Genomic DNA, 6,350 nt, shown 5'->3' on the forward strand with positions numbered 1-6,350 from the left:
TTCAACACTCCGTCCTGTGGGCTTAACCCTTCCTCCCTTGTTTTTTGTTTATCAAGAAGTCCTTTCAGTACCTGATGAGTCCTTTCAATAATAGCTTGACCTGCGGAATTACCTGAAATTCCTGTGCTATGTTTTACTCCCCAACAAGCTAAAAAATCCCAAGTTCTCCGGGCTATATATCCTGTTCCATTGTCTGTCTTGATTTCTTGAGGCAAGCCCATTATGGCAAAACAGCCTCACCAGTGTTGAATAACAAAACAAGACCCTTCGCTTGTCATAAGTGTGGCCCAAACCATGGCAGAAAAGGTACCTGCAGTTTTATGAATACATTTGAAAAGAGCAAAAGAAGCATAAATAGTCACATGAGTCTGCCATAACTGAAAAGGTCCAAGACTGCATGGGTTTACCCCAGGACCAAATCCCCCAATCATACCCTGACATTGTGGACAAGTTGTGACAATTCCTTGAGCATCCTGTAATGATATTTCAAATTGTTTGTGTAGCACCTTTGCACCTTGGTGGAAAAACTCATGAGACCTTCTAGCCTGACCGAACTTAGCAATGTTAGGAGAGGCAGAGGTCCAAAGTGTTGCTACTAATTGGTCAACGTTCTCGTTTCCCAAGGCCAGACCTTCTGTCAAGCCAGAATGACTCCTTACATGGGTAATGAAATAATTCTGTTAATGAGAATTGAGTAACTGCCACAGTTCCCTAAAGAGTTGCCACAACCCTTGGTTTTGAATTTCTTTTAATAATTCTCGCTCCATGCGTTCAACAACACCTGCTACATAGAGAGAATCAGATACAATGTTAACAGGATCATTTGGCCATTTATCAAATACTCTGATTACTGTGTGTAACTCAAGAATCTGTAAAGAATCTCCTGGTCCCTCAAGAATTTCTCTGAGCCATTTGCCTTTATCCTGCCAAGTGAGACCTGCTTTGGAAGTTTTTCAACCGTCATCAGTAAAAATCATGAGGCCTTCTAAAAGTTGCCTTGATAGCCAAGGTAATTCTTCAACCTGTTGAGGCAAAGAAAAAGGTTTATGAGGAGGAAAATGAGTACTGATGAAACCTGGAAAATTTAACAATGCCTCTTGTAAGGTGTCAGAATTCTGCAATGACCATTGCAAGTAATCTTTTGTTAACAGAAGAAGAATAGTTTGGGCTTCCATCCCTGCAATTTCCAGTGTCCGTTTTTGTGCCTTGATTACGATTTTTGTCATAGCCTCCATTCATGTAGTCAAGGTTTTGTTCAAATTGTATGGTAAAAACACCCATTCCAAGATTTTCAATGGTTGTTTAGTTTGGCTATCTCGCTGCATCAGTATAGCCATCGCATGTGCATCTTTATTCACCACATCTATGGACAATGGCAAAGCAGGTGACCAGCAATCTGCAAAGGAATTACGCAATTCAGTGGCAATTTCAGTCAATGCCTTTTGTTGTTTTTCAATTAATTCAAGCAGCAAATTTGCCTGATATCTCCCTCTCAATAGTGGCATCAGGGCCTCAAGATCTTCATTAGTTATCACAGAATCAGAGAATCACAGAATGATTAGGGTGGAAGAGACCTTCAAGATCATTGAGTCCAACACATGCCCTAACACCTCAACTGAAACATGGCACCAAGTACCACATTCAGTCTTTTTTGAAACACATCCAGCGATGGTGACTCTACCACTTCCCGGGCAGACCATTCCAATACTTTATCACTCCTTCTGTAAAAACTTCTTCCTAATATCTAACCTATATTTTCCTTGGTGCAGCTTGAGACTGTGTCCTCTCGTTCTGTCAGTTGCTGCCTGGAGAAACAGACCAACCCCCACGTGACTACAACCACCTTTCAGGAAGTTGTAGAGAATGATAAGGTCACCTCTCAATCTCCTTTTCTTCAGGCTAAACAACTCCAGCTCTCTCAGCCATTCCTCACAGGGCTTGTGTTCCAAGCCCCTCACCAGCCTCGTTGCCTCCTCTGGACACATTCAAGCATCTCAATGTCCTTCGTAAACTGAGGGGCCCCGAACTGGACACAGCACTCAAGGTGTGGCCTCACCAGTGCCCAGTACAGGGGAAGAATGACCTCCCTGCTCCTGCTGGCCACACCATTCCTGATAAAGGCCAGGATGCTGTTGGCCTTCCTGGCCACCAGGACACACAGCTGTCTCATGTTCAGCAGGCTGTCTACCAGTCGCCCCAGGTCCCTTTCTGCCTGGGCACTGTTCAGCCACACCGTCCCCAGCCTATGATGTTGCAGGAGGTTATTGTGGCCAAAGTGCAGGACTCGGCACTTGGACTTACTAAACTTCATCCGATTGGACTCTGCCCATCCTTCCAACTGTTCCAGGCCTCTCTGCAGAGCCTTTCTTCCTTCCAATAGATCAAAACACTCTTCCAGCTTAATTTCCTCTGCAAATATACTAATGAAAGACTCAACACCCTCATCCATGTCATCAATGAAAATATTGAACAGAACTGGCCCCAGCACAGACCCCTGAGGAACACCACTGGTGACTGGCTGCCAGCTGGATACAGCACTGTTCACCACCACTCTCTGGGCCCGGCCATCCAGCCAGTTCTTAACCCAGCAAAGAGTGCTCCTGTCCAAGCTGTGGGCTGCCAGCTTTTCCAGGAGTATGCTGTGGGAGACAGTGTTAAAGGCCTTGTTGAAGTCCAAATACACAATATCCACAGCCTTTCCCACATCCACCAAGTGGATCACCTGGTCATAAAAGGAGATCAGTTTGGTCAAACATGACCTATTCCTCCTAAACCCATGCTGGCTGGGCCTGATACCCTGGCCATTCTGTAAGTTCTGTGTGATGGCACTCAGTATAAACGGTTCCATAAGCTTACCGGGTACTGAGGTCAGGCTGACTGGTCTATAATTACCGGGATCCTCCTTCCCAGCCTTTTTGTGAATGGGTGTCACATTGGCCATCTTCCAGTCATCTGGAAGCTCACCAGTGAGCCAGGACTGTTGGTAAATGATGGAGAGTGGCTTTGCAAGCTCATCTGCCAGCTTCCTCATCACCCTGGGATGGATCCCATCTGGGCCCATAGATTCATGAATATCCAAGCAGCTCAGGAGTTGTCTGACTGCCTCCGCCTGGATAAAAGGGGGACCATTCTGCTCCCTGACACCATCTACCAACTCAGGAGGACAGTTGTCATGAGGACAAGCCGTCTTCCCAGTAAAAACTGAGGCAAAGAAGGCGTTAAGCACCTCCACCTTCTCCTCATCTGTAGTTGCTAAGTTCCCTCCCACATCTAATAACGAACAAAGGTTGGTCTTACTCTTCCTTTTACCATCAATATATTTGTAAATACATTTTTTATTTTCCTTTACAGAAGTAGCTATTTTGAGTTCAAACCGAGCCTTGGCCTCCCTATTTTTGTTTCCTACATGCTCTGCCAAACCCCTTAAATGCCTCCTGAGAGACCTGACCCTCATTCCAAAGATGATACATCCTCTTTTTATTTCTAAGTTCCTCTGAAACCTCTTTGCCCATCTAGGTAAGACATTTGTCTCATCGACTCATCTTTCAGCACACAGGGACAGTCTGTTCCTGGGACTTCAAGATCTCTGTTTTGAAGCATGCCAATCTTTCTAGAACTCCTTTATTTTTAAGGGCTGCTTCCCAAGGAACTCTCTGAATCAGTCTCCTAAACAGGCCAAAGTCTGCCCTCTGGAAGTCCAACGTAAAAGTCTTATTGATGTTCCTCCTGATTTCACCAAATATCAAAAATTCTATAATTTCATGATTACTCTGCCCCAAGCGACCTCGAACCACTAAATCTCGCACCACCCATCTCTATTTGCAAATAACAGGTCAAACATAGTCCCTTACCTGGTGGGCTCACTCACCAGCTGCAAAAAAAGTTGTACTCCACACACTCTTAAAAGTTCCTGGACTGTCCTTTCCTACTCTGTTAAGTTCCCAGCAGATGTCTGGCAAGCTGAAGTCACCTACAACAACAAAAGCTAAAAATTCAGAACCATTCTCCAGCTCCTTATTCTCTGTTCCTGAGCTAGGAGACACACTTGTGATGCTGCAGTACCTTCTCTGCTTGTGGAAAGCACAGAAAATACACACGGCTCCTGCTCCAAGCAAAACTACAAAAACACCTTTCGAGACCACTAGATCTGCCTAAAGCAATTTCTAGCTTCCTGGGCTAGGAGACGCACTTGCAATGCTGCAGGAGCTTCTCTGCTTGTGCAGAGCCCAGAAAGCATGCAGGGCTGCTGCTCCAAGCAAAGCTACAGAAAGAGCCTCCAAGACCCCTAGATCTGCTGAAAGCAATTTCTCGCTTCCCAGGAAAGGAGATACACTTCTGATGGTGCAGTAGCTTCTCTGCTTGTGGAGAGCATGGAAAACACGCAGGGTTGCTGCTCAAAGCAAAGATACAGAAACACCCTCCGAGACCACTAGATATCCCTGAAGCAATTTCTCGTAACCCGGGCTAGGAGACGCACTTGCATTGCTATGGTAGCTTCTCTGCTTGTGGAGAGCATGGAAAACACATAGGGCTGCTGCTCCAAGCAAAGCTACAGAAACAGCCTCGGAGACCACTAGACGTGGCAAAAGCGATTTCTCTGTTCCTGGGCTAGGAGACGCACTTGCGCTGCTGTGGAAGCTTCTCTGCTTCTGCAAAGCACGGACAGGACGCAGGGCAGCCGCTCCAAGCAAAGCCACAAGAAACAGCTGGCAGGAGCACCAGAAATGCCGAACAAGCGATTTCTCGCCTCCTGGGCTCGGAGACACACTTGTGCTGCTGCGGGAGCTTCTCTGCTTCTGCAGAGCAGGGACAGCAACGCAGGAGCACCAGAAGTGCCGAAAAAGCGAGTTCTCGCTTCCCGGGCTCGGAGAAGCAGTGGCACTGCTGCGGCAGCTTCTCTGCTTCTGCAGAGCACGGAGAGCAGAGCAGAAGCATCAGATCTGCTGAAAAAGCTATTTCTCACTTCCCAGGCTTGGAGATGCACGAGTGCTGCTGTGGGAGCTTCTCTGCTTCTGCGGAGCACGGACTGCACGCAGGGCTGCCGCTCCAAGCAAAGCCACAAGAAACAGCCGGCACGAGCACTAGATCTGCTGAAAAAGCGATTTCTCGCTTCCCGGGCTAGGAGACACACTTGCGCTGCTGCGGGAGCTTGTCTGCTTCTGCAGAGCACGGACAGCACGCAGGACTGCCGCTCCAAGCAAAGTCACATGAAACAGCTGGTAGGAGCACTAGATCTGCCGAAAAAGCGATTTCTCGCTTCCCGGGCTTGGAGACGCACTTGCGATGCTGCGGTAGTTTCTCTGCTTCTGCAGAGCGCGGACATCACACATGTCGCCCTGTTTTTCAGCCTTCTGATGTCAGTTTACATATTTCTAGTGGAGTTTTTCACGAATGTAACATAAGCAAGTAGATTGTTTTCACATACCAATGTGTGATGGACTTCTGAGATGACCATTGTGGTCAGAGAGGTGTCTCTTTTGTCCTCCAATCCTGGACCAAACTCCAAATCCTTTTTAAACCCCAAGCGACAAAAAACGGTCTCCTTTTCCTCACTTCAACCTGTCGGGTGAGCGTGGTTCTTTCGTGTCCGTAACAGCGACATCTGGTGACCGCTCGTGAGAATTACAGTGTGTGGAGTCAGTGCGATTGTTCTAAGGTAACCGGGGCTGTGTGTAGATAGCCTTTTGCGAATGTGGTATCCCGTAGTTCCAGGACCAAGGCTACTGTCTTCGCCTTTTGGTGAGATCTACTGGAACAGAATCAGGGTTTTGTTTCTGAGGAAGGGTTTCAGTGTTTATATTATTATGGAAAGGAAAAAGGCTTCTTTGTTGATGCCGTGACGGCTATCTCAGAAACTGCCTGGAGTTGCCTTGGTGATTATCTGATTTGGGCTTTGTCTGCGAATTACGATGCAGACACGGCAGAGCTGACGGTGCTCTGGAGATGGTGTGATACTGTTTTAAGGAGTTTTTGGGACTCTGGGGCCCTGCTGAGTGCCGGCAGCTCTTTTGAGGGGTTGTCGGGCTCGGACGCTGAGGCTGAGGAGGAGGAACTCCTCTCGGAAGCCGAGGCGGTTTCAGGGTCCGAATGGGGTGTGGAGCTTCCCGTTTCCCCCCGGGATGCCGCGTTCGTGGATGGCAAGCTCGGTTCCCCAGGGGGCGTGCGGACGAGCCGCTAAGTGGGGGCTCGCCAGTTCTTGAGGAGCCGGCCGTGCCGGCCCCGGCCGCTCCGCCCATTCTGGCGCCCAGGAGGCGGAGAAATGGAGGCGGCTCTCAATCCCTCTGCGCCTTTCCGGCATTGGGGGGGCAAGGGGTCGCAGGCTCCGCACGCGCCTTTGTTGGAGCCGGACG

General features: G+C 48.4%; 1 long non-coding RNA gene across 1 annotated transcript; it reads right to left on the bottom strand.

The window, feature by feature from the left end:
- Positions 1-717: 717 nt before the first annotated feature.
- LOC136294038 (uncharacterized) lies at positions 718-5,620 on the bottom strand. Its single transcript, XR_010722287.1, has 3 exons — positions 5,426-5,620; positions 3,869-3,970; positions 718-1,022 (listed from the first exon to the last, which is right to left on the bottom strand). It is a non-coding gene; the product is annotated as an uncharacterized lncRNA (long non-coding RNA).
- Positions 5,621-6,350: the final 730 nt, after the last annotated feature.

This window comes from Chamaea fasciata, unplaced genomic scaffold, assembly GCF_029207755.1.
Source record: "Chamaea fasciata isolate MVZ Bird 193981 ecotype frontalis unplaced genomic scaffold, bChaFas1.0.hap1 SCAF_1, whole genome shotgun sequence".
NCBI classification, from domain to species: Eukaryota; Metazoa; Chordata; class Aves; order Passeriformes; family Sylviidae; genus Chamaea; species Chamaea fasciata.